Source organism: Lampris incognitus, chromosome 5, assembly GCF_029633865.1.
Source record: "Lampris incognitus isolate fLamInc1 chromosome 5, fLamInc1.hap2, whole genome shotgun sequence".
NCBI classification, from domain to species: domain Eukaryota; kingdom Metazoa; phylum Chordata; class Actinopteri; order Lampriformes; family Lampridae; genus Lampris; species Lampris incognitus.
Window position 1 is genome coordinate 13749360 of NC_079215.1, and position 22933 is coordinate 13772292.

General features: G+C 46.1%; 1 protein-coding gene across 1 annotated transcript in view; it reads right to left on the reverse strand.

Annotated features, from left to right (window-relative positions):
• The window catches only part of ednraa (endothelin receptor type Aa), a 28344-nt gene extending 18035 nt beyond the window's left edge, over window positions 1-10309 (reverse strand). The window contains exon 1 of the mRNA XM_056280000.1: window positions 10053-10309. The gene's annotated coding sequence lies outside the window, so the exon portion shown is untranslated. The remainder of the gene's footprint in view (window positions 1-10052) is intronic.
• Between the last annotated feature and the right edge of the window lie 12624 nt (window positions 10310-22933).

A 22933-nucleotide genomic window follows, 5' to 3' on the forward strand; every position in this document is an offset into this window, starting at 1 on the left:
CACACACACACACACACACACACACACACACACTTCAGGTATCTGAGCTTAAGAAAGAGCGTATATAGGGATATATTTATATACACACACACACTTCAGGTAACTGAGCTTAAGAAAGAGCGTATATAGGGATATATAGTTATATGTCTGTGTTTGTGTGTGATATAACTTTGTTAAAAAAACACTCAACGGTAGGGAAAGTGCTCAACAAATAAGAAGCAAAATAATCCAGTCATGCAAGTGAATTCTTTATGAGACAGTACAAACCTGTTTCATGCCATAAGCAACCATCAGCTATCAAACTATCTCAGAACTGCTTGTGTTCTGTTATAACAGGTGTCTGAAATTCAGATTTGACCAGAACTATAAAGCGCTTTGAGTGGCTGTTGCAGCTAGAAAAGCGCTATATAAAATGCAACTTGATTGATTGATAAAGAATGTACTTGAATCACTGGATTGCATATATACACACACACACATACACACACACACACACACACACACATCCCTGTCAATTTGACAGCTGATGATTGCATGTATGAAACAGGCTTGTACTGTCTGACTAAAGAAATTACTTGAATCACTGGATTATATATATATATATATATACATACACACACACACACACATTTACATATATACATATACATATGCATACATGCATATACATGCACATACACACGCACACACACACACACACACACACACACACACACACACACACACACACACACACATACACGTATATAGCGTTTTTCCCCCAGAAACCGTAAATAGTGTTGTTATAAGTACTCAACTAATGAGGAGCGGAATATTAATACTGATAGAGAAAAAAAGTTTAATAACTTGCAATTTATTACATTGCAGGTATTAAAAAAAGTTTAATACCTGCAATGTAATAAAATTTTTTCCTGTACCAGTATTGATATATATATATATATATATATATATATATATATATATATATATAGCTAGCTAGATAGATAGATAGATAGATGTTTTGAGACGTTTATGAGGTGGCTTGATTGATGTCCTCTGATCATATATTGGCACACAGTTTTGTTTTCCTTGCAGTGTTGATCTCGTAATCAAGCAGCAACACAGTAACGTGCTGCGATCATGATCATGTATAGGAACCATGCGGCATAGTACCTATTAGCTACGGTGCATTCATGTATTTAGAGTTCCCCACTTTTTTTTTCTTTTTTTACAAATGATATGTTCCACAAAGGTAGGAAACCGGCACATCTGCGGCGTGTTGTGCGTTTATAGAAATGCTTCAGCAGTTTTCTTCTCTTGTCGGACGTGCTGAGTTGCAGATAGATAGTAGTTTTGCTCCACGGTGACGTGTCCCTTGAATGTTCCTGTTGTGACAGACCTCGACAAAATGAGTCTTTTTCATGCTGTCCACTTTTGTGGACTTCTGTCTTAAATCCTCCGGTCGAATGTCGCAGAACAGAATTTGAGGCTGCGTTTCGATTGTTGGGTTGTGCGTGAGCGTTTACTTTGGGTAGGTGGAATCAGGGAAACATCTGGGATCAATTATAAGACGGCTTGTAAACACAGCTGTGGAGACCAAGTGGCCAACACCAAAGATAACAAACCAGGAGTCGAGACACAGACGTATATTGAGGGTGAGCGATGTGGCCTCACAGGTAGGACTCCAGATGTTGGATTACGGGTCTGACATCAGCCAGAACCAAGTGTTTGAACGTGCGTTGCCGTCCATGTGCTTTCGCCTGCTCCGTAAGTGCAGCCGTTCCGTGGAGACCGTTGCCGTGCAGAAGGCAGCGTGGGGATGGGAAGTCCTGTGATCGGTGGGGCTGACAGGACATTGTAGGAAATGACTCAGAAAACTGTGAAAACTGGAAAGTTTGACTGCCGTAGTTTGTCAGCGACAGTTTCCTGGTTGGGTTAAAAATGCTGACGTCGCTCTTTACTCTGTTGACTACTGAAGTGACCCGCTCGTATTTGGCAAATGGTGTCCAACCCTCGCCACAGGCCACTTTCACCTTTTTTATTCCCCTCTACCTGTTGTGCTTGGTTACTAATTCATCAGAATCCAGAACCTGCTTTGGTTAAGAAACTTTAAGGCGGCCTGCTGAAACCTGCCAGCCACACCATTAGCAATCTTTTCCCCCCCTTTTTCTCCCCAATTGCACTTGGCCAATTGCCCCACTCTTCCGACCCATCCCGGTCGCTGCTCCGCCCCCTCTGCCGATCCGGGAAGGGCTGCAGACTACCACATGCCTCCTCCGATACATGTGGCGTCTCCAGCCGCTTCTTTTCACCTGGCAGTGAGGAGTTTCACCAAGGGGACATAGCGCGTGGGAGGATCACGCTATTCCCCCCCAGTCCCCCCTCCCCAACAGGCGCCCCGACCGACCAGAGGAGGCGCTAGTGCAGCGACCGAGACACACACCCACATCCGGCTTCCCACCCGCAGAAATGGCCAATTGTGTCTGTAGGGACGCCCGACTATGCCGGAGGTAACACGGGGATTCGAACCGGCGATCCCCGTGTTGGTAGGCAACGGAATAGACCGCTACGCTGCCCGGACACCCCAGCAATCTTTAAACTGGAAGTGAAGGATATAATTTCCTCTATAACACACACACACGCACACACACACATGCACACGTACATGTGTCGGTCGATGCACATTCCAGACACGTCAGACTTTATAGAAAGGAAATGTAATTTAATATAGAGTATCTTCATTACTTATTGTTGGCGAAAAAGACCATTTTGTGTCATCCGTGGAGACCAAGTTTCTGGGAACTACCATTACCGAAGACCTGAAGCGGGAGACCAACACCAAATCCAACCTCAAAAAGGCCCAGCAGAGGATTTTCTTTCTGCGACATTTGAGGAAATGTGGTCTGACACGGGAGCCCGTTGAGCCAGTTCTGCACTGCGGTTACTGACTCTGTCCTGTGCACATCCATCACGGCGTGATTCAGAGCAGCAACAAAACAGGACAGGAACAGACTGCAGCCAATAGCAACGACAGCAGAAACAAATCATCGGCGCATCCCTGCCCACCCTGCAGGACTTGTACACCTCTATAACTCAGAAATGGGTGTACAGAACCAGCACAGACGGACCTCCACACCCAGGACACAGTCTGTTTGAACTCCTGCCCTCTGGCAAGCACTGCCGAGCGACGTGCAGCAGAACCACCAGACACAGGAACAGTTTGTTCCCACAGGCCATCGCTCTCATGAACACTTCACAGCATGGTGCGATAGCAGACACTTATCATGTAAATATGACATTTTGTAAACAGGCCCTTCTGGTCAAGATGTCTCATCTACATACCTATGATGTGCACCACCTCTTTTCAAACCAGATGTGCAATACAGATGTTTGTGCAATACAGACGTACAACTGTAAATACACATTCAACTGCTGTACTATACTGCTTACACCCCCCCCCCTGCGTTTTTTCCTCCCCAATTGTACCTGGCCAATTACCCCACTCCTTCGAGCTATCCCGGTCGCTGCTCCACCCCCTCTGCTCATCCGCGGAGAGCTACCACATGTCTCCTCCGAGACATGTGGAGTCGCCAGCCACTTCTTTTCACCGGACAGTGAGGAGTTTCACCAGGGGGATGTAGGACGTGGGAGGATCACGCTATTCCCCCCAGTTCCCCGTCCCCCCTGAACAGCTGCCCCCGACCGACCAGAGGAGGTGTTAGTGCAGCGACCAGGACACATATCCACATCCGGCTTTAACACAGGGATTCAAATTGAAGATCCCTGTGTTGACAATTATTGCTGTTGTTGTATAGTGTGAGGTGGATGGTAGGTGAATATATAGTGTATACTTTTGGTGTATAAGATAATACAGGTGCATCTCAAAAAATGAGAATATTGTGGCATAGTTCATTATTTGCTGTAATTTAATTCAAAAAGTGAAACTTTCATATATTCTAGATTCATTACACATGAAGTGAAATATGTCAAGCCTTTTTTGATTTAATCTTGATTACAGCTTACAGCTCATGAAAATCAAATATCCAGGATCTCAAAATATTAGAATATTACATAAGACCAATCAAAAAAAGGATTTATAATACAGAAATGTCGACCTTCTAAAAAGTATGTTCTTTTATGCACTCAATACTTGGTCGGGGCTCCTTTTGCACGAATTACTGCATCAATGCGGCGTGGCATGGAGGCAGTCAGCCTGGGGCACTGCTGAGGTATAGTTATGGAAGCCCAGGTTGCTTTGATAGCGACCTTCAGCTCGTCTGCATTGTTGGGTCTGGTGTCTCTCATCATCCTCTTGACAATACCCCATAAGCCACAGAAGGTCGTTGCTGAAAGGGCTGGCTGCTCGCAGAGTGCTGTATCAAAGCATATCCATGGAAAGTTGACTGGAAGGGAAAAGTGTGGTAGGAAAAGGTGCACAAGCAACAGGGATGACCGCAGCCTTGAGAGGATTGTCAAGCAAGGCCGATTCAAGAACTTGGGGGAGCTTCACAAGTACTGGACTGAGGCTGGAGTCGGTGCATCAAGAGCCACCACGCACAGACGTGCCCAGGACCTGGGCTACAAGTGTCGCATTCCCAGTGTCAAGCCACTCCTGAAATAGAGACAACGGCTAAGGAGAAAAAGAGCTGGACCGTTGGTCAGCGGTCCAAAGTCCTCTTTTCGGGTGAAAGTAGATGTTGCATTTCATTGGGAAATCAAGGTCCCAGAGTCTGGAGGAAGAGTGGAGAGGCACAGAATCCAAGTTGCTTGTAGTCCAGTGTGAAGTTTCCACAGTCAGTGATGATTTGGGGTGCCATGTCATCTGCTGGTGTTGGTCCACGATGTTTCATCAAGCCCAGAGTCAACGCAGCCATCTACCAGGAGATTTTAGAGCACTTCATGCTTCCGTCTGCTGACAAGCTTTATGGAGATGCTGATTTCATTTTCCAGCAGGACTTGGCACCTGCCCACAGTGCAAAAACTACCACGGTTTTACTGTGCTTGATTGGCCGGCCAACTCGCCTGACCTGAACCATTGTCAAGAGGAAGATGAGAGACACCAGACCCAACAATGCAGACGAGCTGAAGGTCGCTATCAAAGCAACCTGGGCTTCCATAACTATACCTCAGCAGTGCCCCAGGCTGACTGCCTCCATGCCACGCCGCATTGATGCCGTAATTCGTGCAAAAGGAGCCCCAGCCAAGTATTGAGTGCATAAAAGAACATACTTGTCAGAAGGTCGACATTTCTGTATTATAAATCCTTTTTTTGATTGGTCTTATGTAATATTCTAATATTTTGAGATCCTGGATATTTGATTTTCATGAGCTGTAAGCTGTAATCAAGATTAAATCAAAAAAGGCTTGACATATTTCACTTCATGTGTAATGAATCGAGAATATATGAAAGTTTCACTTTTTGAATTAAATTACGGAAAATCATGAACTTTTCCACAATATTCAAATTTTTTGAGATGCACCTGTAGTATAGTGTAGTATAGTGTGAGTATATAGCATTGTATATGGGCATGATGGGTTGTGGAGTTGTGGCGTGGTATATGGTATAGTGCATGGGCAATATAGCATATAAGCAATATGGTATAATGTATGGGCGTAGCGTGTTTATTACTCAACCATAACAAAACTCTGTATAGTAGCCACATACATGTTGTGTAGACATGCTTGTCCTTTTGTTCCACTTCTTCTGTTTTTTCTTTTTCTGTGTGAGTGATGTCTGTGAGTACTAGAAGCTGCTGTGAACCAGAGTCAAATACCTCGTATGCATAGGCGCAATTGACCAATAAAGTTGATTCTGATTCTGGTTCTGGTTCTGAGAGTCTCGCAGCAGGTGGCGTCCTCATTAAAGAATTTGTTGTCACTAAATTACAATGTCTTTCTCCGACTTAATACACACATATATGGAGAAATACTTCGGAATAATTCACATAGAGCGAAGCTTCATTCGATCGTACTAGGTTGCAGAGCCAATCCCTTTTAAGGTAAGGAGACTTTGAGTTTTGTTACAGAACATTTTAAGGGGTGCCTGAAACTCGTTTTTGGCCGTCGGCGTTTGACAAAATTAACTTTTGGAAACCGCATAACATGATTTCCATTATTCCTACTCCTCGACAGAAGAAATGAGCACACTAGATAAGAAATGACGCAAGTTGCTTTTTCACTATTGCTCTTATATGTCAGTACCTCGCTGGTTATGACTGTATGAAATTCCAATTTCATCAAGGGCATCGTTGTGAACTTGCCATGGTCTTGTTTTCTCTTATTCTCTTATAAGTTCTTTGTGCATGACACATTTCTTTTCCTGGTAGTGTGTTGTTTAGCCCCCATAGTGATGAATGTACCACGGGGGACCACTGGCCTCTCATCACACTGCATGGCTCTCATCTGAGCTTAATTCCTACACCGTATTGGGTAATACCTCCCAGAACCTTATCTAGCCCATATGTGTGTGTCCGTATGCTAGCACGTGTTTCTTTATGTAGCTAGGCGTGTATGTGTGTGTGTGTATAGACGAGAGAGAGGGCGAGAAAGATAGCGAGAGACGGAGAGAGCGCGAGAGAAAGGGAAAGAAATAAATAAAGAGAGGGAGTCAAAAAGTAGAAGAGAGGGTCAAAGGTCAGGGGGGAGTCAACTGACACCATCTGGGAGTGATTATGCCTGATGAGAGGCTGAGATATCATATGTGGTTCATATTATGTGTATCCCCGTGTGTGTGTACGTGTGTGTTTGCGTGGTTGTGCACATGTGTGTGTGTGTGTGCCCCTGGACTTGTTAGCTGTATTCTAGCAATGAGCCATTTGGCCCGGTGTCAAAAAAAGTCATATATAGTCATATATTGTTCCAAGTGATGGCTTAAAACAGATGCTCCTGTTTCCCCATAGCCTCCTACATAAGAGGAGGCAGAGATTTAGTCACAAGAACATAAAAGTTATCGAACGCTCTTTTTTTCTCACAGTCGTTCTTGATTTTTGCTTTAGAAACGAGCAGCAACGATGCCCTCCGAATGCCATCGCGCCTTGATATTCACGCAGATTAGCTTTGATTAGTGCACTTCATGTGATATGCATATCTAAGCAGCACTCAGATCGATTAGCCTCCAGCATTAAACTGACCTCTGACCTTCATAATGGGGGTCTTCATTCAGCCCTAAGGGTCACAGCATGCTTAGAGGCCCACCTGTGTGAACAATTAAAATCAGGAAGCTTGTTTCCAAACCGCAACATTTAGGAGGGTCATTTCCACACACGACAGCAGTTGGTGATGGGAAAACTAGAAGCACGCACAAAAATATTCGGTATATAGCACGAGGAAAAAGTTTACTTATTGTGTTGGTCACAATATGTCATTGTGTAAAAAGTCAGTTTTTCTTCGAAATGGTCTGATTGTTAGCAAAATGATGGCCAATGTGCATACAACAATAGTGTGCACATCAAAGAAGGCAGAGTCAGTTCCTCTGGATACAACGTTAATAAACATTGTATCAGTTCATCTGGATACAATGTTAATAAACATTGTATCAGTTCATCTGGATACAATGTTAATAAACATTGTAACAGTTCCTCTGGATACAATGTTAACAAACATTGTATCCAGATGAACTGATTCCACCTTCTTTGATTTTCTTACCTGGATTATTGATTATGATTATTATATGATTATTATGATGATTATTGATTGTGCAGACTCGTGTCAGGTTGAATGTAGTGTATGTGTATACAGACATTTAAAAGAAAATACACTGTCTATGGAAACAGACTCTGGTTCCTTAGGGGATATTTGGATCTTGTTTTATCGCCCGTTCAATCAGCCTCTGGGCTAGACAGACCATTACAGACCAACCCTTTCACATCGACTGACTTTTCCTGTGCTTGGGCGATCAAAGCTGAGGAAATGGGCACTGCCAACTTTACGAGGGCAGGACTGCCCACTATCTTCTATCTTACCCAGGGAGATGCGGGCTGTTAACTGCAGGCCTCGTGCTCTTTTAATCACCGGCCTCTATTTGCTGGGGCGTGTTTTCCTCCCCACAGCTCGAACCAAGTCCGTTGAGGTTTCTCGACTTCCAAACGATTGACGCAGAAGTCTGCTCAGCTTGACCGTGGCTGTTTGTTTATTATTTCTAGTTGTTTTTGATTGTTTTTATGTGTTTGGTTTCCACTGTTCCTTTGTGGCCAGTGCTCATAAATGGTACTAAATTGGCGTTGCGAGGGGACGATTGGGACGGCATGTGGTCGAAGGAGAGAGAAATCGAGATCCACATCTGTAAAAGCACCTAAAGTCAAGCTCAACTACAAAACCCCTTGACTGTGGGAGATTTGAAAGGGACCGAAATTGAGCAACTCCAAAGTCGGTTAATGGGCCAAACGGAAAACCCAAAGAAAGGGCTGCGTATGGGAAACCGATTTTAGACGACTGCTTTCCACAAGATGTTTGTCAGCACATGAAATCTGGTGCGTTTGAGCTGGCTTGACATGGGAAGCGAAGCACTAACAACTAGAATTCACACCCCCACGTGTAATTGTCATTTCATTGTCATATTTGCATGTTCAGAGATAAGGTGCGCTTTATGTGCACCCAGATAGACCCAGAAACGCAGGCCTGAATTTGTTGTATTTTTTTTTAATGTGTATTGTCCCCATCGAATAAAGTTAAATAAATAAAAAATGAATGTTGTGCAAGTATATGTGACATCCAGCTTATCAAGGACGCGCACAATTAACACCCTGCTTAAATTTAATGATGTGCATTCTGGCAGCCGCCATGGTGATTCAGCTTCCCAGATATCTCTTGCACACCACAAACTTCACCCACAAACTAGCTCATGACGGAGGGCCAAAAGATTGGCTTCCCGCAGTGCGTGAGCAAACATCATCATCATCATCATCATCATTTCCTGTGCTTGTTTACTCAGATTTTTCTACCAGAGAACACTGCTGCTGCAAGTGACACAACATTTATCAGAAATGTAAAGTTATGACTTTCAAGATAGTTGCACATTGGGCGGCCAAAATGTTTTGTTTTTTTTCTTTTTCTTTTTTCTTTTCGCTGTCTGTAGGGAAGGGAAAACTGGAATCAAAGATGTATTTGTACTGGACTGTGAGATGGCTGGCTGTGATGCAGTGGGTTGTTCTGCAGGCTACATGGCCAAAGAAATGGACCCCAAGGGAATCCCTAGGCTTGGACTTGGGAAACTCCTGCACTATATATATATATATATATATATATATATATATATTTATTTTCTTTTTTTTCTGAACGTTAACAAAACATTAAATTTAAATGCCCAAACAAAGCTTTCCGTATACACACACACACACACACACACACACACACACACTGGATTTTATATATATATATATATATATATATATATATATATATATATATATATATATATACGTATACACACACACACACACACACAGATCTATATATATTTAGATCTGTGTGTGTATATATGTATGTATGTATGTGTGTGTGTGTGTGTATATCTGTGATATATATATATATATATATATATATATATATATATCTGTTTGTGTGTGTGTGTGTGTGTGTACTCTGCTTGGACCACCAGAGCTTGATATTTTATCTAGCCTTATCTATAAAATCTTGACCACCCATGTTGGATAAACAAACAGGACAAAATACGTCAGACATACGCTGTGGGAAACTTCTGGGTGCAGTTTCCATAGATCCACTTAAGTATAAAACAATACAGGACACAGAAGAGCTGCCGGGAGCCTCACAATACATGTAGTCTCTAAAAACAAAGAGGCCGTTTCGGCCCGGTGTTGCTCTAAAGGTCTTGTTAATGAGAGGGCCCGTGGCCCCGGAGGACGTCCCTACCCCCCCGGCAGTCTCTCATGTTACACAGACACTCGGAGCCTGATTAGATTGTTGCTGTTCAAGCGGAGCGACGTAACAGCATCAAGAAATCCATACACCGACTCCGGTCTTTTAAGGAAACAAAAGGAGACGTCATAAATATCCGAGAGGCGAAGATGATTTAATACTTTGCTCTGGAAGTACTTTCCTCCCCCTCCCCCACTCACCTCTTTTAAAACAAAGTCGTATATTCGTTTTGCCGTGATGCTTGGGTGTGTCGAGGCCGTGAAGTGGAGATCAGTAGCATAGCATGGGAGACATCCTGTGGTTAGGGACCCTCACAGGACTGCGGGTTACCTCTTTAAGGAGTGCTGGATCAGAGCGCAGCCTGCAGCCGTTCCTCCGTCTCCACCTGGTGTCACAGCGCAGCGGCCTGCCGGCTCTCTCCTCCGCCGGGCCTGGCATCAATACGCCTAGCCGACCCGAGCACCGTCCTGAACCTCCAGCACAGCAGTGAGAGCATGCCTCCTTATGAAGAGGGTCTGTTTGTGAAATCCCAAACACTTACTGGAGATCATAACGGAGAGATTTCCCCCCCCTTGTTGTTGTTGTTGTTTCCTAGACTTGCCTAGCTGTTCAGTACAGACCACATTAAACCACCTGAGCTCTCTGTTGCTCATGTAAACGGTTGTAAGTGTACATGATGTTTGAGTATCTATGTATGTATATGTAGATAGATAGATAGATAGACCGACGGTCAGACAGACAGATAGCTAGATGGACAGATAGATAGACCGACGGTCAGACAGACAGATAGCTAGATGGACAGATAGATAGATGGACAGACAGATAGTTGGACAGATAGATAGACATACAACTTTTTATGCAGTCTCCACCCCCCCTTCCCCCTCCCACTGAACAGTTAGCGAGCACATGTATTGGAATGGAGGCACCTCTCCCTTCCCCACTGGACATTGTGCACATGATGTGCATGGCGAGACAGTTATATGTGTTGATGTGCATGGCGAGACAGTTATATGTGTTGATGTGCATGGCGAGACGGTTATATGTGTTGATGTGCATGGCGAGACAGTTATATGTGTTGATGTGCATGGCGAGACAGTTATATGTGTTGATGTGCATGGCGAGACGGTTATATGTGTTATGTTCTTTGCCGTTTAGCTCAAGTAACAGTTGATGATTGCATATAGCATGAAACAGGCTTGTACTATCTATTAAAGAATTACTTGAATCACTGGATTATATATATATATATATATATATATATATATATACATACACACATATTAGTACAGTGTGTGTGTGTGTGTATATATACACACACACACACATACATATTAGTACAGTATATATATGTATATATAAATATACGTATAGATAGATAGATATAGATATATAGATGGGCGGCACGGTGGCGCAGTGGTTAGCACGGACGCCTCACAGCAAAAGGTCCTGGGTTCGAGCCCCGGGGTAGTCCAACCTTGGTGGGTCGTCCCGGGTCGTCCTCTGTGTGGAGTTTGCATGTTCTCCCCGTGTCTGTGTGGGTTTCCTCCGGGGGCTCCGGTTTCCTCCCACAGTCCAAAGACATGTAGGTCAGGTGAATCGGCCGTACTAAATGGTCCCTAGGAATGAATGTGTGTGTGTGTGTGTGTGTGTGTGTGTGTGTGTGTGTGTGTGTGTGTGTGTGTGTGTGTGTGTGTGTTTGTGTTGTGTCATCCTAATGAAACTGGGTAAACAGATGTGCATCCTTATAGACGTCTTTGGCAAAGCAAACACTGTACCGTTGAGGAGAAAATACGGCGGATGTGTTTTCTCGGCTCCTTCCGGTCAACACAGCGCGTCTAACAGAGCTCTTACCCCCGTGGGCCGAAGCTGGGCCGTGCAGGTGTCCCGCGGTGTCAAGTCCACGCTGCACATTTAAACTTTTACAACCTGGCTAATGATTCACTTTCACCCGAACCAGGACCGGTTGCTTGACCCACATCAGGTGTGGGTGTTGGCAGTGTGCCCGCCCGGGTTGTGTTTAATTCCTGAAAGATAATAATGATCGAGTCTGCGCTGCTCCCTGTTTGTCTTTCCTCAAAGCCATCCCACCCCCCCAGAGGGACATCGGGAATCAATATTGGTCCAAGATATTCAAGAAAGAAAGGAGTTGTATACTGCGTTTATCTCGCTGATCGCGGTATAATTCATACATTATATCCATAATTCAATGTATTGTCATTAAAAACCATGTGCAGGCACATGTTGAAAATGACTGCATCTCCTGCACTTGCAGAAATGGCATACTGGCAGAAACCTTTTTTCTTTTCTGTTTGCACCTTAGTACCCCCTCATGAATTCTTACGTCTATCAAGCACTGCTGCCAAAGTGAGAGAGATGGACAAATATTTACGGTCTTTTATCCTGAATGGGGAAAAAAAAAAACAAACAAAGAGGGAAAAAGTCTATTCAGCGTTCGTCGTTTTTATACAGGCTGATGGTTTGGAAACCGTTTTTCCCTTCCTCATCAACTTTCCTACAGAGGCTGCACAGCTGCGGTGTGTCACAGTCCTTCTGAAGCAGACCGACGGTTGGTGGTGAAAGGGAAGGATGGCTTCCCGGACCCCCACCCCGCCCCGCCCCCTACCACCTCCGTCCAAGTCATACGCCGCGATGCACAGAAATGAAACAATATCCAGAGGTCCTCTTGTCTGAGACCGCGAGGCCTCGTGAAAATGAACCGACAACAATTACGCCAGCCATCGACCTTTGCGAGTTGCTCAATAATGCATACGAGCGAGAGAGAGCCCGGCGAGACCTGAGACGACCTGCGGGGTGTTACGAGTGGGAGGCCACCTGCTGGGAGCCCCTGCAATCAGAGCCCCTGGCTGCTTCTGGAGCCCGAGTGCAGGAATGAGATGAGTTCAGTGTGTACTCGACATTGTTCTGATGTCCACAGACCCGCTCCCCAGTATTGTGTGCGTGCGTGTGTGTGTGCGCATGTGTGTGTTTTTCCAAAGGAGCCAATTCCCAGTGAAAACACATGCGGTCTCATGCAACATGTCCAAGGAAAATAACCAACCCTATGACCTGTGGGGATTGTCAATGCCCTCTAAATCCTCAGAGGACAGCCCATGGACCAAGCAAGTGATGATTTAATTGCACAAAGAAAATGTTGTTTGTTTGTGTGTGTGGTGTGTGTGTGTGTGTGTGTGTGTGTGTGTGTGTGTGTGTGTGTGTGTGTGTGTGGTGTGCCAGACTATTATATAAACGAATTCTTCTTCTTTCTGTTAACGTTTTAATTTTCAGTTAAGTCTTTTATGTTTGTTCTGTTTCAGCAAAATACATTAAAAGATTAAAAGCAGCTTTGGAGAGTAGCAAAGATTGTGCGTGTGTTTGCATATAAGATACAAGGGAATGTAAGAGGGTGCGAGAGAGAGAGAGGGGCAGGGGGGAGAGAGGGAGAGCGAGAGAGAAAAACAAAGAACGGGTAAGTGTGTGTGTATGTATCTATTTCAGAGGAGGTTTTTTATAAGACAACATGTGAAGCAGTGCTTCACCAAAAAACAAACAAAAAACATAACACACATATCACATATTTCATTAGAAGGACTATTTCCTCTGTGAATCAAACAAAAAAAGTGTCACTGTTAAAAAAATGTGTTGTGGGTACTGCGCAACACAGCGTCCTCTTCAGGTGACACAGGGGAGTGTTTTGTTACCGAGCTCTCTCGCGTCCAGGTCATCCCTCCTCTCTCATGTCCAGCTCTCTCATGTCCAGCCAGTTCTGCCCCCCCTCTGTTATGCCCAGCTCTCTCATGTCCAGCTAGCACAGCCCTCCTTTGTCAGGCCCAGCTTTCTCATGTCCAACCAGCACTGCCCCCCTCTGTCATGCCCGGTTTTCTCATGTCCTGCTAGCACAGCCCTCCTCTGTCATGCCCAGCTTTCTCATGTCCAGCTAGCACAGCCCTCCTCTGTCATGCCCAGCTGTCTCATGTCCAGCCAGCACAGCCCTCCTCTGTCATGCCCAGCTTTCTCATGTCCAGCCAGCTCTTCCCTCCTCTGTCATGCCCAGTTTTCTCATGTCTAGCTAGCACAGCCCTCCTCTGTCATGCCCAGCTAGCACAGCCCTCCTCTGTCATGCCCAGCTTTCTCATGTCCAGCTAGCACAACCCTCCTCTGTCATGCCCAGCTCTCTCATGTCCAGCCAGCACAGCCCTCCTCTGTCATGCCCAGTTTTCTCATGTCTAGCTAGCTCTGCCCTCCTCTGTCATGCCCAGCTAGCACAGCCCTCCTCTGTCATGCCCAGCTTTCTCATGTCCAGCTAGCACAGCCCTCCTCTGTCATGCCCAGCTCTCTCATGTCCAGCTAGCACAGCCCTCCTCTGTCATACCCAGCTCTCTCATGTCCAGCTAGCTCTGCCCTCTTCTGTCATGCCCAGCTCTCTCATGTCCAGCCAGCTCTGCCCTCCTCTATCATGCCTAGCTCTCATGTCCAGCTAGCACAGCCCTCCTCTGTCATACCCAGCTCTCTCATGTCCAGCCAGCTCTGCCCTCCTCTGTCATGCCCAGCTCTCTCATGTCCAGCCAGCTCTGCCCTCCTCTATCATGCCTAGCTCTCATGTCCAGCTAGCACAGCCCTCCTCTGTCATGCCCAGCTCTCTCATGTCCAGCCAGCTCTGCTCTCCTCTGTCATGCCCAGCTCTCTCATGTCCAGCCAGCTCTGCCCTCCTCTATCATGCCTAGCTCTCATGTCCAGCCAGCTCTGCCCTCCTCTGTCATGCCCAGCTCTCTCATGTCCAGCTAGCAGAGCCCTCCTCTGTCATGCCCAGCTTTCTCGTGTCCAGCTAGCACAGCCCTCCTCTGTCATGCCCAGCTATCTCATGTCCAGCCAGCTCTGCCCTCCTCTGTCATGCCCAGCTCTCTCATGTCCAGCCAGCTCTGCCCTCCTCTATCATGCCTAGCTCTCATGCCCAGCTAGCACAGCCCTCCTCTGTCATGCCCAGCTCTCTCATGTCCAGCTAGCAGAGCCCTCCTCTGTCATGCCCAGCTTTCGCATGTCCAGCCAGCACAGCCCTCCTCTGTCATGCCCAGTTTTCTCATGTCCAGCTAGCACAGCCCTCCTCTGTCATGCCCAGCTTTCTCATGTCCAGCTAGCACAGCCCTCCTCTGTCATGCCCAGCTCTCTCATGTCCAGCTAGCACAGCCCTCCTCTGTCATGCCCAGTTTTCTCATGTCTAGCTAGCTCTGCCCTCCTCTGTCATGCCCAGCTAGCACAGCCCTCCTCTGTCATGCCCAGCTTTCTCATGCCCAGCTAGCACAAACCTCCTCTGTCATGCCCAGCTTTCTCATGTCCAGCCAGCACAGCCCTCCTTTGTCGTGCCCAGCTCTCTCATGTCCAGCTAGTACAGCCCTCCTCTGTCATGCCCAGCTTTCTCGTGTCCAGCTAGCACAGCCCTCCTCTGTCATGCCAAGCTCTCTAATGTCCAGCCAGCACAGCCCTCCTTTGTCATGCCCAGCTCTCTCATGTCCAGCCAGCTCTGCCCTCCTTTGTCATGCCCTGCTCTCTCATGTCCAGCCAGAACAGCCATCCTTTGTAATGCCCAGCTCTCTCAAGCCCAGCTAGCACAGCCCTCCTCTGTCATACCCAGCTCTCTCATGTCCAGCCAGCTCTGCCCTCCTCTGTCATGCCCAGCTCTCTCATGTCCAGCCAGCTCTGCCCTCCTCTGTCATGCCCAGCTCTCTCATGTCCAGCCAGCTCTGCCCTCCTCTATCATGCCTAGCTCTCATGCCCAGCTAGCAGAGCCCTCCGCTGTCATGCCCAGCTTTCTCATGTCCAGCTAGCAGAGCCCTCCTCTGTCATGCCCAGCTTTCTCATGTCCAGCTAGCAGAGCCCTCCTCTGTCATGCCCAGCTTTCTCGTGTCCAGCTAGCACAGCCCTCCTCTGTCATGCCCAGCTCTCTCATGTCCAGCTAGCACAGCCCTCCTCTGTCATGCCCAGTTTTCTCATGTCTAGCTAGCTCTGCCCTCCTTTGTCATGCCCAGCTAGCAGAGCCCTCCTCTGTCATGCCCAGCTTTCTCATGTCCAGCTAGCACAGCCCTCCTCTGTCATGCCCAGCTTTCTCATGTCCAGCCAGCACAGCCCTCCTTTGTCGTGCCCAGCTCTCTCATGTCCAGCTAGTACAGCCCTCCTCTGTCATGCCCAGCTTTCTCGTGTCCAGCTAGCACAGCCCTCCTCTGTCATGCCCAGCTCTCTAATGTCCAGCCAGCACAGCCCTCCTTTGTCATGCCCAGCTCTCTCATGTCCAGCCAGCTCTGCCCTCCTTTGTCATGCCCTGCTCTCTCATGTCCAGCCAGCACAGCCCTCCTTTGTCATGCCCAGCTCTCTCATGTCCAGCCAGCACAGCCCTCCTTTGTCATGCCCAGCTCTCTCATGTCCAGCCAGCACAGCCCTCCTTTTTCATGCCCAGCTCTCTCATGTCCAGCCAGCTCTGCCCTCCTCTGTCATACCAGGCTCTCAAGTCTAGGAAAGCAAGACCATTGGTAAGTGTTATTGTTTCAAATTAATTTTATTATGCTTCAAATATTCAAACTTGGTCATTTGTTCACTTGAACGATATGTTTTATGTTTCCGTTTCCAGCACAGATCACCAGAAAACCAGCAGACGCATTCCTCTGCCCTGCTCCCTGTCAGATAATTCACTGCTGTCAGAAGTCCAAGTACTAGTCCATTAACCTGAAATGTCTGTCTTTGCTTGTGTTTTTAATTATTGCATCAAATAGAAATGCCCATTTGGGCTGAGATTGTTATGTTAGTCACGTGTCTTGAATAAAAGGTCATGAACATGCTGGGTTTATATTTTTCAGGCTACACTTCTGTTTACAGTCCAGCTCAGCCCTGTGCTCATGCGAAGCACAGTCCAGACCAGCTCAGTCCCCTCCCATTGCTATTATCCTAGCAGAGAACCAACACCTCTTACCATTGGTAAGTATTACTGTTGCAAATTAATTTTATTATGCAAAAAAAAAAAAAATGACCAAGGCACTCTTGAGGAAGAAAAAATGAAGAAGCCTTTATTAATGTGCATGACTCAAGTGAAAATGTAAAAACACACCAAAGCACTGGCCTTCGTCAGGATGACTTGATTTTATTATGCTTCTAATCTATCTAAGGTGAAGAGTCGTTTACTTGAACTAATCTATTATGTATGTATTTGCAGAACAGAAGCACCAGCAGACCAGCAGACCCTTCCTTCTGCCCTCATCCCTGTCAGATAATCCACTACTGTCAGAAGTCCAAGTACCTCCTAACCTGAAATGTCTGTTTGAGTGATTGTTTTTTAAATTATTGCATCAAATGGAAATGCCTTCATCAAAGGACAGCGATTGTTATGTCAGCCATGTCTTTTGAATAAAAGGTCATTGACATAATATCTACTACTACTACTACTTTCGGCTGCTCCTGTTAGGGGTCGCCACAGCGGATCATCCGTTTCCATCTCTTCCTGTCTTCTGCATCTTCCTCTGTCACACCAGCCACCTGCATGTCTTCCCTCACCACATCCATAAACCTCCTCTTTGGCCTTCCTCTTTTCCTCTTCCCTGGCAGCTCCATATTCAGTATCCTTCTCCCAATATACCCAGCATCTCTCCTCCACACATATCCAAACCATCTCAATCTTGCCTCTCTTGCTTTGTCTCCAAACCGTCCAACCTGAGCTGTCCCTCTAATATACTCGTTCCTACTCCTGTCCTTCTTCGTTACTCCCAGTGAAAATCTTAGCATCTTCAACTGCCACCTCCAGCTCCTCCTCCTGTCTTTTCATCAGTGCCACTGTCTCCAAACCATATAACATAGCTGGTCTCACAACCATCTTGTAAACTTTCTCTTTAACTCTTGCTGGTACCCTTCTGTCACAAATCACTCCCGACACTCTTCTCCACCCACTCCACCCTGCCTGCACTCTCTTCTTCACCTCACTCGTCATTAACATAATATGCTGGGATTTATCTGCCTAATGATTTGTTGTTTTTATAGATACAGTGAGGGACGTTTTAAAAATGTAATGGGGGGGGGGGGTTGTTTGGGTGGTTGCTTCACCAAAAGTTTTGGTCAGCAGCCGCCACTGCTGCATGGGGTCATGTGTGAATGGGAACAGGGATTGATATTTGGGGAAATATGTACTGCCAATTTCCAATCTCAAGTGCCTTTCACACATAGTTCCAGGTAAATTACTGGGATAACCTTTCAGGCACCACGAGTGATTTTCACTATTCATACACGCAGCTACGCCCTGTGATGCCCTGGTGGCCTGTCCAGGGTGTCTCCCCACCTGCCGCCCAGTGACTGCTGGGATAGGCTCCAGCATCCCTGCGACCCTGAGAGCAGGGTAAGCGGTTCGGATAGTGGATGGATGGACACACACAGCTACACTCAGGAACATTTCCATCTTGTGCCTTTTCACACATGCCATGGCAATGCCGGAATAGATCGGGAAGGGACAGTCCAGTAAATGGCGGTAGTGCAAGAAATGGATACCAACGACCAAAAAAAAAAAACCTAACAGAAGAAGATGGGACAAAGCCAGATGTACGTGTAATCAACACGGTGGAAGACGTCACTTATTATTGAATGGCAGTAAGGCTGTCTTGTGAAGGAAAGCGGTAACATTGCAGGGAAGCACTCAAACCAGTCACAAGACTCCGCTGATGTCATATTTGAATGCGCAAAGGTTGCCTTGCGGGTGATTGGATACCTTTATTTTTTTCTTGTGTGTTAGAACTTGAGGAGTGCTTTCAGTGAAGAATATGAGGGGGATGCCAAACAGTGCCCAGATGAGGAGGAGGAGGCTCGGGGCTCGGAGTTTGCAGTGTCCTGCTATCACTGCAGGAAGGCAGCATCTCCCCCTGCTCACCTCTGCAGCCCGCCAGCTCCTCCTAGAGAAAGAAAGAAACCGGCCCTTTCAGCTCCTCCTAGAGAAAGAAAGAAACCGGCCCTTTCAGCTCCTCCTAGAGAAAGAAAGAAACCGGCCCTTTCTCTCTGTCTGACCAGTAGCACCTTTGACCAAAACCATTGGAGACTGTCCTTTTCTGTTTGGCTCAAACAAAATGAACTGCCCCTCCAGTTCAGTTCAACAGAAGTGACATGCGGTCGAATCCAGTAGGATTTAACTGAGGATACCATTCCTTTTAAAACCATATTTTCTTAACAGAGGACCAATGAATGACACACTTGTCTCTCAGTGATTCGCTACCACACATTTACACAGTTATACACAGTTAGAGCTACACAGACCCAGACTAGTGTCACTGTACGGCAGCACTTGGAGGGAGCACTATTATGAAGGATACTGGTTCCCCACCAGCGGAACAGTTCGGGAGGGAGAGGGAACTTGGGGGAATAGCATGATCCTCCCACGCGCTATGTCCTTGCGCTTCTTGGACTTGACCTTATCAGCAAAGGATGTTTCAACAGGGCATAAACTTCTAAACGGTATGCTTTCATTGGGTCTGGTCTGTTAAAGATTCTTTCCTCCTCCTTTTTAACAGGGGATGGTGCTGCTGCACTGGCCTCCTCCTCTTCATCAGGTGAGGATGTTTCCCCTTCAGGGCAGCGTCTCTCTGCAGGGTGGCATTTCTCTGCAGGGCCTCCACCTGCTGCAGGAGCTTGTCTTTGTCCAGAAGGATCGACTCCTTTTCTCACTCCATGGCCTCCTTGGCAGAATGAGCGGCCTGTGCCTCTTTGGATTTGAGGAGACACTCGCTCTGGAGGATCTCCTTTTGACAGAGGAGTTCCTCTTGATAAATAAGGAGACACTCCTTCTCTTCCTGACACTACTGGAGATGTCTATTTAACTCCTCCTCTGCCTGGAGGAGGGCAGCAGCCATCTTTTCTTTGCTCTGCTCCCAAAGCTCGGCATCACTGGCAAGGTGTTCCACCCGCTCCACCAGAGCCTTTGTTCTCTCCATGGCAGCATTTTGTGGCTACTCCACCTTCAGGGCATCAGCTCTCTGCAGGAGGGCATCTCTCTGCAGGGCCTCCACCTGCTGCAGGAGCTTGTCTTTGTCCAGGAGGATTGACTCCTTTTCTCACTCCATGGCCTCCATGGCAGAACGAGCAGCCTGTGCCTCTTTGGATTGGAGTAGACACTCGGTCTGGAGGGTCTCATTCTGACAGAGGATTTCCTCTTGATAAATAGATCTCTCCTGGAGAGATCTCTGGAGGTGTGCTGTCCTCTCCAGGATGGCTTGCAAGAGATCTTTGTCATCCTCCTCCTCTCCTCTTGTAATACAGTTGACTTCTTTCCTCACTCCATGGCCTCCTTGGAAGAAAGAGCGGCCTTTACCTCTTTGGATTCGAGGCCCACCTGCGGCCCAATGACTGCTGGGATAGGCCCCAGCATCCCTGAGACCTTGAGAGCATGATAAGTGTCTTGGATAAGGGATGGATGGATGGATCTGAGGTGACACTTGTTGAGGATCTTATTCTGACAGAAGAGTTCCTCTTCATAAATAGATCTCTCCTGGAGACATCTCTGGAGGTATGCAGTCTGTTCCACGCATGCTTGCAAGAGATCTTCCACGTCTCTCATCCACCTCCTCTCCTCTTCCAATGCAGTGGGAGGTAACTCCTTACTCCGAGACCCCTGCTCTCTCCATCTCCTCACTTCCTGTGTTACAGTCGGGGGTCTCTCCATCCTGTTGTCCCCCTCTTCTGTTATCGGACACTGTAATACAGAAGAGGATCAGTTAAATTACATCTGTGATTTATGTGATTTATGATGTTTGTTTTTCTTCCCCTTTTGTATCTGTCTAAGTGGGAGAGTACTGCTGGCATCGTGTGTGGCTGCCGCTTCTTCCTCTCGTAGCGCCCCTTCCCATCCACCCCTGTATGTCTGTGTTATGTTTATCTGTTGTCTTGTTTCTCCTGTTTATTGTAAAGCGACTTTGAGTGTTAGAAAAGTGCTATATAAGTTTAATTTATTATTATTATTATTATTATTAAATTACAACTTTTGTCAAAACTGATTTCATTTTATTTTCATTACATAATGAGGACAGTGATGTGTTTGCTATGTTTGCTGTACAACAGATGGAAAATATCAGTGATTATCTGCATAGGTGGTGCTAGGGCATCAGGCAGGGTGCGAACTACAGGGGATCCAGGGGGAGCTTGGCTCCCCTTAATAAGACATGAGCTCCCATGAAAACACGATTTGGGAAATTTTTGGGGGTCTCTAAAATATTGACAATATGCTATGCATTTCTATTTTTCTGTGTCTTCATCATCACGGATCATGCGTAAAATTAGGCTATTATTGATGCATGATTCATACATGAGGACCCCTAATTCACTTTTAATAAAGATACCGTGACATGGTAAATATGACTCGAATATTGTTGAACAGTATTGGGCCGCTTTAGGTAAAGCTGCAGGCACAACTGTTACTGGCTAATCTGGATTCGAGCCTGAAGTGGCCAAAATATGATACAGCAAATGTCGCTCAGTTATTTTAACACCCCTGGCGTTAAGAGAAACTATAGATAAAGACAAGGTTATAAATGAACAATGGAAAAGATTAAGTGGTGGTTACTAAACACTTCACTAGAAGTATATCACCAGAAAGGGGAACCAAGTTCTGCAACATTTAGTGCAATAATATAATATACCAACAGAAAGTACAGCATTCACAACCTGCCGTTCAAGCCTTTAAAATGGCAAATAATAGCTTACGGAGGACAGGCATTAGGGTTGATTGTGTAAGTTAACGAACAGCATAAATAAAATGCCTCTAATGAATCTTGTTTATAATATATATTTTGTATAACAGAGAAAAACCTAAGACCAAATATATGTTATAGAGTAATTTAAACAAATGAAAAACGAAACCAATCAACTTATATCACCGTTGGTGTTTATCCGTGAGCAGAGAGGTCATCAGGAAGGGAGGGAGACTTCGGAGCCGTTAATAAATGCCCAACCACCAACTAAGTAGGATTCCTTTCGGGCCTTCTCTATCAATCGCCACAGCTTGTTCCAGCGTTCACTGTCCTCATTTGAAAGGTCCTCTGTAAATCGTAGGTTGTTGGTCCAGCAAGAAGGGGGATGTCTTTGCAGCTTTCCTAATAGCATCTCTGCAAACTCGTGAGGTAAACTGAAGGATGATGCCCCTGGGCTTGGTGTCGTTTTGCCAATTGGGACCGAGGAGATGTACGGTATCGATGGTATCAGCAAGGCTGTTTTTTTTTTCCTGGCATGACAGCTTGACCAGTGGCACACCCAGCTAATTTTCATAGGGGTGGCCAAATGGGGCCACTGAAAATCTTGGGGTGGCACACCAAAACCAAAAGCCATGACTGAATTTCAGGAATTCTGTTATGCTGTTGTAGTATACTGTATAGGCTAGTTGAAAACTGTCAATATGAGAATTAAGGAATCGCATACTGAAATACTTTGGTTTCTTATTTTTTTTACCGTTAATGTTACTAAATATCTGATGTGCATAGGCTAATACCGGTACAGTTAACATTTTGAGTTCCACAACAGTTCTGTTTTAATGTGTTATGTATCTGTATATATTGTATATGTGTGACGCAGTGACAGACGATCAAAAGCGGCTGGCTGCCTGGCTATGCATTTGTTATTTTCTTTGGCATGAATTATTATGAAAAATATACATTATTGATTTAAATGAACAGCACCACATGTAAAATAGCAGATAGAGGCATATTATGCATAATCAGAAGCATATTCTGCATATGCAACTTGTGGCTGGCGGGGGGCAGCGGGGGGGCAGGGATAGTATCAGGGTGGCCGTGGCCACCCCTTGGGGGCGCCACTGAGCTTGACAAATCCTGATAGCCTTCCGTCGTTCATCTTCCTTCTCAGACAGCCTCAGGTTCCATCTCCTGGAGTACCTTTCTAACTCAGAGATCCTCTGTTGACATGCGTCCTCTCGCTCCTCCTCCTTTGCAACTCTTTTCTCAAGGAAACACACTTTTCCTTTCATGTCCTTAATTTCTGCACATGCAAAATCATCTCTTTTTTAACCCCTCAATTTTCAAAGCATTTGCTCTGACCATGTTCTCGATGCTGTCAGACCTTG